The following is an 11,598-nucleotide window of genomic DNA, read 5'->3' as shown; positions in this document are numbered from 1 at the left end:
CCCGTCCCCGCGACGCCCGCGCGCTCGGGCCGCGCTCGTTCCCTCGTTCGGGAGCGCGTGGGCACGGGCGGCAGCGGCCCGAGTGGCGGCGACGAGTTGAGCCGAGGCAGCGGCCGGCGCTGGCGCTTGTCAGGTGAGTCACCGCGGTGCTTCTAGCAACGCTTCCCATATGGTCTAGCGGTTAGGATTCCTGGTTTTCACCCAGGCGGCCCGGGTTCGACTCCCGGTATGGGAACGGCATAGCGTTTTAATAAACCGGCACGGGGAGACTAACATTTTATTTCCAGTGGCTCCGGCTCTTCCCGCCCTGGTCTCCGGGTGAGTTTGTGCAAAACAAGCTTTAGTGTAGTTGTTAACGGCGCCGTGACCTGGGCTGCGGCTCCGGGAGCCACGAGGGCGGCGCGGGGCCGGCTGGAGCAGCGAGCGCGCTCGGGGTCTCTGTGCTCCCGCTTCGGGCTGGCGGGGCTGAGCCGTCGGGAAGGAGTTTCACTTTCCCCGGGGCTGCCCTACGGCCCCGGGCAGTCCTTTTCCAGGCGCTCGGGAGGTGATGATTAACTCGGGCCGCGCCTTATCTGCTCCCAGCGCCCCCCTCGGGCCCACACCCTCCTCGGCCGCCCCCTTGCGGCTGTCCCAAGTGACGCGGGCGGGTCTGCCCCCGTGTCCTCGGGCCCGGGAGCCCGCGCCCGGCTCCTCGCCCTCGTCATCGTCCCCCGGGGTTTACGGGAATCCCCACCCGCTCCCGACACAAAGCAGCCTCCCAGGGGGCGCGCGTCGAGGGCGGGCCGGAGGTCCCCGCGCGGCGGCGTGGCGGCCGGCGAGTCCCGGTGCCCGCGGGCAGGCTGTCCAGTACGCGCGGCTGCCGTCTCCGCCCGAGCGGCCGCGTGTCCACCCGGGCCTCCCGCAGCGGCCGGCCTGCGAGGTCATCCCGACTGACGTCGAGGGCGCCGGTGCAGCTCCCCCAAACTCCCGCAGGCTCGAGAGCCACCGGCTTGAGTGCTTTTGCTTGGCAAGGCCTCTGGGAAAAGGAATCCTTTTTTTCTTTCTTTTTTTTTGTTTAATGTTTTCCCCCTCCTGTAGAGAAAAAAAATCACTATGATGAAGTGTCTTTAAAGAAGAAATTTGACTGTCCAAAGGGTCTAACGTTTTGAGCGGCGCTGATAGAAAATCCTGGGTTGGAGGTGGGGCTTGCAAGAGAGAAAATTGGCCGGAGCCTGGCGAGGGGATGTTCTAACAAAGTTTCACTGTATTTTTAAATATAGAAGCCCTGTGTTTATTACAAAGAAGGGGCAGCTGTGTCAGCAGCATGTGAGCTGTAAATGAAACAAAAGCATTATCTTAAATGGAAGCTGAAATTAGAAAATGGGGTGAGCTATAATGTTTCGTCTATTAGGCCTCTGGGAGCAAATGAAGGAGGAAAAAGTGGCTCTTGTGGATGGGTTTCTGGTCAGTGCCATTAACAAGAGCAGAAGTTTTGGCTATTATGTGCGTCCCCAAACTGTTTTATAATTTTAATTGCACAGTGAGTTTTGAAATAATCTGTTAATGTGATCTGCGTGGTGCAGGATTAGTTACTTTTACATCGTAAATAAACTTACACCACTAAAATATTTCAAATCGTCTTCATTAATTCAAATATTTCAACATTTACTCTACACCAAGCACCCTCAGATGCTTTTGAAAGTTAACTGATGTTCAGGTTTTTCATGTTAGGAGGTTTGTGGATGGAATACTGAATGGAATCATATCTTGTCCCCGTGATTAGCAGTATGACCTTGTGTAGATCTTTCACATTCTTTGTGCCCTGGGTTTAGAGCCATAAATTCTTGATAATACATATCACTCACAAACTTCAGAAAGAGTTGCAAGAATTGTTGAGCAATTCTTGAGTAGCTAGTGAAAGTGGAAAATTTCGCTTAAAGAGTGGGATCGTGTCATTAGTAAGGAATATTTACTAAAGAATTAGGTCAGAATTTGGAAGGAAAGACGACTCTGCCTTAATCGCCTCTGGAGAGGGCTTAACTCTTGACTTTGCATTTTGTAATGACTTGGTATCTATTGTTCCAAACAATGCTAAAATGGGTGTGACTTTCAACTGAGCACCCAGTAGTGGCAAATAGCTTTACTCTTATGTACTTAAGGTATACTGAGGGGAGTAGTTTTGTGACGATGTCTCTGTCCAAGAGCAGACACATTTATTGTGTACCAGGCGGACAGGGTCAGGCAACATCTGAGTGCAGAAGTGCTACAGGAGCACAGAAAGGAGAAATCAGCTCTACTCTGGGGAGAGGGCAGAAAAAGAGACTTGGAGGAGAGAGTGTTTGTCCTGGACCTTGAAGAACTGGTTGGATTTCTCCTGGTGGGGGATGTGTATCATAAGGCTGGGGTGGAGGGGGGGACAAGTATGAGGCTGGCAAGTAGTCTGGTTGGGCAGGAGCACACAGTGCCTGGAGGGAGAGCCAAGGGAGATCAAGATGGAACCATAGAAGGGAATTTTAACTTGATAAATTTTGACTAGGTGACAGTTTCTTTTATCAAGGGAGTGGCATTTATGTCATTAGAGTTACAAAAACATTTTTGTCTCTTTGAAAGAACCAAACTTAGCAATAATATGCGAAAAATTCTTGTTTTCAAAGATTCAAATAGTATAGAAACATGTAGAATATTCTGTGCCCATAGTTTTTATGTTTAGCAGTTGAATATTGATTTTTAATTAATATAATGAAGAAAAGCAGTCAATTAATTAGAATTCAGTTTAAAAGAATGAAATCAAGGGGCTGGCCCCATGGATGAGTGGTTAAGTTCACACGCTCCGCTTGTGTGGCCCACAGGTTTCACTAGTTTGGATCCTGGGTGTGGACCTAGCACTGCTTATCAGGCCATGCTGAGGCAGTGTCCCATATAGCTCAACTAAGAGGACCTAAAATTAGAATATATAACTACATACTGGGGAGCTATGAGGAAAAGAAAAAAAAAAAGATTGGCAACAGATGTTAGCTCAGGGCTGATCTTAAAAAAAAAAAAAAGAATGAAGTCTAGGTTTAAATTATGAGAATGATCTGCAATGTTCTTATTTGCTTGCTTTATTGAAAATGACCTTAATATTCTAAGACAGAGCTGCTAGGTACTGTCCGTAAGGCATACACCTTAAATTGGTTAAGACTAGGTGATAAATGTGTGAGGATTAATTTATATGTTTGTGTCTTGTTACTAAAACGCCATTGGGGGCCAGCCCTGTGGCCGAGTGGTTAAGTTTGTGTGCTCTGCTTTGGTGGCCCAGGGTTTTGCCAGTTCGGATCCTAGGCGCAGACATGACAGTGCTCATCAAGCCATGCTGAGGCGGCATCCCACATGCCACAACTAGAGGGAACCACAACTAAAATATACAACTATGTACCATGGGGCTTTGGTGAGAAAAAGGAAAAATAAAATCTTTAAAAAAAAATAAATAAAAACACCATTGCTAGCATGTTTTAGGTGTTCTCTCTTGGGCCACAAAAGAGAATGCTACTATTGCGTGCAATCAGAAGATATGTGACAGTTCTTAAATGTTTGCATAGATGAACACCTGTATTTAAAAAAACATAAGGGATTAAAAAATGATGATGGCATTTTAAAATCCATAGACCTCACCATGGTCTCTGAGGCCCGTTGTTATCTGGCCTCTACTTACCTCCCCACCTTCGTCTCCTACCTTCTCTGCCTTTTCATTTTACTTCAGCCAAATTGGCTTCGTTTTTGTTCTTTGAACATGCCAAACTTGTTCTTTTCTCAGTTTTATTTCTTGCTGTTGCCACTTACTGGAATATTCCCCTTCCTGCTCTTCACATCTCAGGTCAACGTTACCTTCTCAGAGAGGTCTTTTCTGACCTCCCTGGCTATGGACTCCCTTTTCTTCTGGTTACTTTACCCTGTTTTATTTTCTCATTATCTGAAATTAAGATGTTTATTTCTCGTCTTATTCCACTAGAAGTTCCATGAGGGTAAGGATATTGTATGGTGTGTTCTTGTTCTATAAGATTCAAACAATAGTAAAGAAGTTGAAACTCTCATCATTGCTGGTGGAAATGTAAAATGGTGCAGTCGTTTTGGAAAAAAGTTTGGCAGTTCTCTCAAAATGTTAAACATAGAGTTATCATATGACCCAGCAGTTCCACTCGTAGGTACATATCTAAGAGAAATTAAATCCTATGTCCACACAAAAACTTGTACACAGATATTTATAGTAGCATTATTCATAAGCAGAAAGTGGAAACAATCCAAATGTCCGTCAACTGATGAAGAATTAATAAAATGTGATGTATCCTTACAATCAAGTATTATTTGGCAATAAAAAGGAGTGAAGTACTGATACATACCACAACATGGATCAATCTGAGGAACATTATGCTAAGGGAAAGAAGCCAGGCTCAAAAGACTACATTTTGTATGATTCTGTTTGTATGAAATGTCCAGAATAGGCAAATCTGTAGAGAAAGAAGATAGATTATGTTTGGCTAGGAATGGAGAGGGGCAGATACAGGAGGTGGGGAGGAAATGCTGTTGTAGGTACAATGTTTCTTTTTAGGGTGATTAAAATATTCTAAATTAGATTATGATGATGGTTGTATACCTGTAAATATACTAAAAAAATGAATTCTCCTCTTTGAATGGGTGAACTTTATGGTATGTAAATTATATCAACAAAACTGTTAAAAAAAAGATTGAAGCAATAAAAAGCATATAGAATATTTTGTCTCTACATTTTACATTTATCGTTTGGATGTTAAATGTTTAAAAATAATGATGGAATAATTTAACACTGCAACTCTGGCTCCTAGATAGTCCAGGAATATAGCAAGTCCTCAGTAAATGACTGATGGAGGTTAAGGTATACAGATAATTATGATACAATGCACAGTGTGATAAATGCTCAGAGGGGATTAAGCCAAGGGTCATAAGGGTTTGAAGGTCTGCAAAATATTACATCTGGATTTGTGTAAAGGGAATGGGGAGAGGCCTCGAGGAGGCAGCATTTCAGATGGGCCTTGAAGGCTGGTGAGGCTTTTGCTGGTGATAATGATGTTGTGGGAGGCAAGGCATTAAGAAGAAAGCAAGCAGGAGCAGACGCACATTAACAGTGGCTAGCACATTTTGGCTGAATTGAGGGTACAAGTAGGATAGGAGTGGGAAATAACGCTGCAAAAATAGATTAGGGTCTGAGCAGACAATGTCAGTGCTGCCAGATCTCCTCTTGTGTCTTGTGTGCTTCCTCCAGTGGCCCATGCTTGGGAAGAACTTTATCCTTTACCTGCAGAAAGCTGGAAGAGCCTGGGGGCTTATCCCTCTCCCTCTAACAGCTCTCAATCCAACACTGTCCAGTCAGGAAATAATTTTGGAGCAGGGACTTTGTCTTGTTCCCTTGTGTATTGTCAGCGCTTGGAGCAGTGCTTGGTACTCGGTGAGCGTTAGGAAAATATTTGAATGAATGAATGAAGGAAGTTGCAAGGTCTATTTCAAGTGAAGTATATTTTACAAATCCCCTTGACTCATGCAGAACATATAGATAGGAGATTTTGGAAGGTTCTGATTGTGAAGTTGCTTGAATTTGGGATAAGGATTTTACTTAGCTAGGAGAAGGGATTTCTGGTTATATGATGTGTTTTTTGTTTATTTGTTTCTTTGTTTTGTTTTATTTTGAGGAAGGTTAGCCCTGAGCTAACATTTGCCACCAATACTCCTCTTTTTGCTGTGGAAGATTGGCCCTGAGCTAACATCTGTGCCCATCTTCCTCTATTTTATATGTGGGATGCCTGCCACAGCATGAGTTAATAAGCAGTGTGTAGGTCTGTGCCTGGGATCCGAGCAGACAAACCCTGGGCCATCGAAGCAGAGCGCAAGAACTTAACCGCTACCCCACTTGGTTGGCCCCTGATGAGTGTGTTTTTTTATTTTAAGATTTTATTATTTTTTTCATTTTTCTCCCCAAAGCCCCCCAGTACATAGTTGTATATTCTTTGTTGTGGGTCCTTCTAGTTGTGGCATGTGGGACGCTGCCTCAGCGTGGCTTGATGAGCAGTGCCATGTCTATGCCCAGGATTTGAACCAACGAAACACTGGGCCGCCTGCAGCGGAGCACGCGAACTTAACCACTCGGCCACGGGGCCAGCCCCTGATGAGTGTTTTAATGAAATTAATTTGGTAGTAGAGTGCAGGATGAACTGGAGGATGGAAGGATTGTGTCTTTGGTGTCCAGTCCCATTTTCCCGTTCCTGTTCCTGCTCCCACTCTCCCTGGGTTAGGCCTTGACCAAGGACTGGGGTCTCCTGCAGTACAGTAATAAGCTAACAGCTCTCCTTGCCTCTAGTCTCTCCCTGAATCAGGTGGCGGCAGCAGAATAGAAAGGATCAGATAAAAGAGGTGTTGTATATTGAAGGAAAAATTTAAGATGTCAAGAAGTAAATATTGTTAAAAGAAATAAGGAAGTTATGGAGCATAGATTTTTTTGCGGGAAGAGGACAGGGAATTTTTGCCACTGGGGTTGGTCAAACAGTACATTGTTATTGGCCACCTGTATGTATATGTGTGTATGGCTTTTTGAACACGGAAATTCTATGTTGAATCCAGAGACAAAGTTAAGATGGTGAGACTGCCACCCTGTGGACAACATAACTTAGAACTAAAACCCTCAAGAATTATGATGAACATTCATTTGAAATTCACTGTTTTAGTACTGATTATGATTCTTCTATGCTGGTGTATGTGGTTATACTCATTAAACAGAGAGTTGAAATTAGTTTGCCTTCTGAACTTTTTCTGAGGCTTTTAAATAAACAGAATCTCAAATACAATCAATAGCTTAAAAAGTTGCAGAGAAATTCAAGAATGCCTTTTAGATGGCATATTTCTTTGCTTTAGAAATTTCATATCAAGTAGTGTGTTTGTTAAAACATTGTGGCATGTAGTCCTGTTGTAAAATGGTCTTTTGTCCCTTCTATTGTACTAATTTTTTTATCCTATTCTATAATACATATGATATTGTCTTTGAGAGTTCTATTTCTTGAGAAGTATGTGAACCCCCCCCCCCCTTTTTTGGTCTTAAGTGAAAGTGGCCTTCCCTTCCCATTTTTTGTATAGTTGAATTTTGTTAGAAATTCCCCATGCTTTGATGAATTGCCTTAATTGTGTTTAGGTAAACAATTTGGATTTTATTATGTTATTTAGAAGGGCAGTCTGCTCACAAATTAAACTCGTAAACTAGCTTGAACCAAAATGAAATGGTGATTGTGAAAGACTTACTTGGTCTCTGCAACTCAGGAAATGGTTTCATCTTGAACTCTGCAAAATAAAACTTCCCAGCAGATGAGCGGTGTACAGACTAATGTCGTAAGTGGTGTGCACACTTGTATCCCCTGAGGTGTCAGGAGGGGTGGGGTAGCCATTTAGTGCTTGAAATTTGTGCTACCAGTAAAGCAGAAGTGGGCTGAAGCAGCTTTCTGAGGTTGGCAAATGTGCGTTCTTTCTGAATGTGATATTGAGGCTAAGGGAGATAATGGAGGAAGTATCAACTAAACCCCTAGCCCCTTAAGTTGCCTGATTCTGCACCTTAGGGACCTTACATTTTGGTAATAGAGACATTCAGTTATAATGTTAATAATTTTAAATATTTCTCTGAGTTTGTTTTTCTCAAAAGTGTAGCATGACAGACATGATAATATACTTTAAATGTTTGGTTTTATTTAACCTTTTCAAAGTAAATGTTTAGGATTGTGGGTGACTTTTCTAAATTATTTTTGGCTATATTTATATCTTACACAGTTGATGTATACTGTGTAATTTTAAGCGAGGTAGACTATGAATGATGAAAATGCACATGTTTATCTGGGTCCATGAGGTCCACTGCCATATGAAAAACAGCATTATTTAGATATTGTTTAAGGAAAGTAACTTTCAAAATACTTCATGGTCTGTTTGCTCCTTTCCTAAGTATTCGGACAAAGAGCCAATAAAGTTAGAGATGTATTTGTTTTCTGACTTTCTTGAATGATTTCATTATCATACTGTTTTTAAAACTGTGACATTGAACTTACATAAAGAAATTTTTAGTTTATTATTTAACGTACACTTAAGAAACTTTATCACACAGTATCTGCCTTTTTATGCTAGAATGGTGACTGTTTTAGGATTAATGCTGGTTAGCATTCCCTTTTACTTTTCACAACTGGGTTCCTTTTCACAAATTTAAGTATAGAGCATTTTGGTCTTTGAAAAGTAATTCCAGCATAGATGACTTGAATTTTGATAAAGCAATAACAACTGTTTCATAAGTTTTGTGTATTGTGTGTGTGCGCACAAATTTTAATAGATCTTTTATTTTTGAATGCAAATTATTCACTATTAAATAAAAAATATGTTTGATTTAAGACCTTTTTTATTGCTTTATTTTAGATCTCTAGGAAGGTGCTTAGCTAGTGACTTCTAGATCCAGAGAGTCCTTCTAGATAGTCTTAAAATTTTATTTGTTATTTAATCTTTTAATTTAGTTAAAGTTTCTTTTGGATTCAAAATCCCAAGTCCAGGATACATTTCTTATTTAGGATGTGTTGATATATTGCTTTATGTGAAGCTTTTTATCTGTTTCCAGGTTTAATTAAGCATTTAATTCAAGCTTTCTAGGTTGTAATGGGATTTGTTTTGTCCTAGCTTTCCTAACATCTGTGTTTGTCACTGATACCCTCTTATGCTGAGGGACACAGATGATCCTATTAACTGGAAAGGGTGGGGCCCTGCCACTCAGTCACCCACTGAGAAGAGCAGGCACTGACTCAGTTGCAGGAGTTGAAGTAAAAAGGGGGAGTATGATAGGAAGGGCTTGACAGGCAAAGTCCCAGCACACAGGTGGGGCTGCGGTGAGGGAAGTATCCTGATGGAAGGCAGAACATAGGCTTGAGGAATTCGAAACTCCAAGCAGGCAGTTGACATGAGGGAATTTCAGATATGAGTGGGAATGCTTTTCCTTTATTTGTTCTCCTCTGGGTTTTTTTTTTTGCCATTTCACATGAACCACAATTTTACTGTTCCTTAAAATCCTGCTTTGAAAGGCTGTTTCTTCTTTTCCATTTTCAATGCTTTCTAGAATGTCTTTTGTTAGTTTATGGACCATATTTTAAAAGGGTTTTTTACCACATGTTTGTAGGAAGAAAGAAAGTGCATGAAGTTTATATGAAAGCAAATCCACCACCTCATATTCATTAGGAGGCTACTATTAAAAAACCCAGAAAATAACAAGTGTTGGCGAGGATGTGGAGAAATTGGAGCCCTTGTGTACTGTTCGAGGGAGTGTCAAATGCTGCGACCACTATGGAAAACAGTATGGCAGTTCCTGAAAAAATTAGAAGTAGAATTACCGTCTGATCCAGCAACTCCATTTCTGGCTATATACCTAAAAGAATTAAAGGCAGAGTCTCAAAGTGGTATTTGTACACCCATTTCATAGTGTCATTATTCACTAGAGCCAGAAGTAACCCAGGTGTCCGTTAATGGCTAAATGGATTAACAAAATATGGTATATTCTTAAGTGGAATATTTTTCAGCCTTAAAAGGGAAATAAATTCTGGGGCTGGCCCAGTGGCACCGCGGTTGGGTGCACACATTCCACTTTGGTGGCCCGGGGTTTGCCGGTTCGGGTCCCGGGTGTGGACATGGCACCGCTTGGCAAGCCATGCTGTGGCTGGCGTCCCACATATAAAGTAGAGGAAGATGGGCACGGATGTTAGCTCAGGGCCAGTCTTCTTCAGCAAAAAGAGGAGGATTGGCAGCAGGTGTTAGCTCAGGGCTAATCTTCCTCAAAAAAAAAAAAAAAGGAAGGAAATTCTGATACATGCTACATCATGGGTGAACCTGGAAGACATTATGCGAAATGAAATAAGCGAGTCACAAAAAGACATATTGCATGATTCCACTTATATGCGGTACCTAGAGTAATCCAAGTCATAGAGTCAGAAGTAGACTGGCGATTGCCAGGGTTTGAGGGGAGGGGAAATGGGGAGTTGTTTGATGGGTATAGAGTTTCACTTTAGCAAGATGATAAGAGTTCTGGAGATTGGTTGCACAACATTATGAATGTACTTATTACTGCTGTACTGTACACTTAAAAATGGTTAAGATAGTAAATTTTATGTTATGTGTATTCCACCACAATTTTTTAAAAAGGCAAATTTGAATTTATATTTGGATATGCAAATTGTAAGAATGTAAAAAGCATATGTAATGAGATTGAAGTAACTAATTTGTATTCAGGTGTTAGGTGCTGGGGGTATAACAATGAAAAAAGCAGACAAGATCCTCATGAAGCTTACAGTTTAGTGGGGAAGACAGACATTGTGAACAAGTAAACAGTGTGTTGAGTGTTATGTACATGCATGACAGGGTGACCCCCACAGAGTAGGTGGAAAGGGCTATATTGAAAAGGCTTCCCTAAGGAAATGACACGTAAATAGAGACTAGAAGGGTGAGTAAACATTGGCTAGGAGAGAGAGGAATGGAAAGGGAGGGGAGGCTGAGGAAGTAGCATTTTGCAAATGCTCCGAAGCAGGAAAGAAGGGAATACTTTGGGAAATGAAAGAAGGTCCTGAGGGCTGTATCGTAGTGCAGTGTGACGGGAGATGAGGATGGTAAGTTTCAGGTCGTATGAAGCATTATAGGCCCAAGTTAACGATTTTGAATTTAATCTGAAGCAGAATGGGCAGACCTTCGTGGGTTTTAAGCCAGAGGGTATGGAAGTGGAATGGAGTGGAAGTAAGGAGAAAAGTTATGTATCTTTTTGTACACTGTGGCCTTTAACTATAAATTATCTACTTGATCTGGTGCTTGAATGTCAGAGGGAAAAATGGTTCTATGACATTTAGTTAGAGGATATATGGGTTGCCAAAGCGGCCGGTTAATGTGGTAAAATGTATTTCAAGGGTGAATTTAAGGGAATTGTCAAGGGTAATTGAGCAGAGGTGAGTTTTACTTGTTTACTCTGACTTAATAGTTGAAACCCTAGAAATGGGAATTTGCTCAGGGAGAGTCTGGAGTGAGAAGAAGGCTTTCAACTGAACCTTGAAGACCTCCAGTGTTGAGTGGTGAGGTAGAGGAGGTGGGGCAGAGAAGACTGAGGAAAGTAGTCCAGAATTGGGGGAAAACCAGAAGGGAGCATTTATTAGGTCTAACAAAACAAGTTCTGAAAGTGTTAATTGGGTTTAGCACTGTGTGGTCATTGACTTTAGTTAGAACAGATTCAGTGGCAGAATAGGGGCAGGATTAGATTAGATTAGAATGAGTCAAAGAATGAGTGAGAAATGAAGAAATGGAGTATAGACAAATCTTTGAGAAAGTTTGTCTGTGAAGGGAGTGAGAAAGAATGGTTGATGTGGGGGCTGGCCCTGTGGCCGAGTGGTTAAGTTTGCGCGCTCCGCTGCAGGTGGCCCAGTGTTTCGTCGGTTCGAATCCTGGGCGCGGACATGGCACTGCTTGTCAGACCACGCTGAGGCAGCGTCCCACATGCCACAACTAGAGGAACCCACAACGAAGAATACACAACTATGTACCGGGGGGCTTTGGGGAGAAAAAGGAAAAAAA

The 11,598-nt window shown here is 42.2% G+C and overlaps 1 protein-coding gene and 1 non-coding gene across 3 annotated transcripts in view; both read left to right on the top strand.

Annotated features, from left to right (window-relative positions):
- The first annotated feature begins 40 nt into the window (after window positions 1–40).
- The window catches only part of ELF1 (E74 like ETS transcription factor 1), a 106,616-nt gene continuing 95,058 nt past the window's right edge, over window positions 41–11,598 (top strand). Inside the window, exon 1 of one of the 2 annotated variants that reach the window (XM_046665117.1) lies at window positions 41–133. The gene's annotated coding sequence lies outside the window, so the exon portion shown is untranslated. Of the gene's footprint in view, window positions 134–296; window positions 319–11,598 lie in introns of those variants that run through there. The other variant, XM_046665118.1, reaches the window with a different exon arrangement.
- Window positions 164–235, top strand: TRNAE-UUC (transfer RNA glutamic acid (anticodon UUC)). The gene has a single exon. It is a non-coding gene; the product is annotated as a tRNA-Glu (tRNA).

Source organism: Equus quagga, chromosome 6 (assembly GCF_021613505.1).
Source record: "Equus quagga isolate Etosha38 chromosome 6, UCLA_HA_Equagga_1.0, whole genome shotgun sequence".
Taxonomy (NCBI): domain Eukaryota; kingdom Metazoa; phylum Chordata; class Mammalia; order Perissodactyla; family Equidae; genus Equus; species Equus quagga.
Note: the sequence above shows the minus strand (reverse complement) of the source record. Positions and strands in the feature narration are given on the sequence as shown.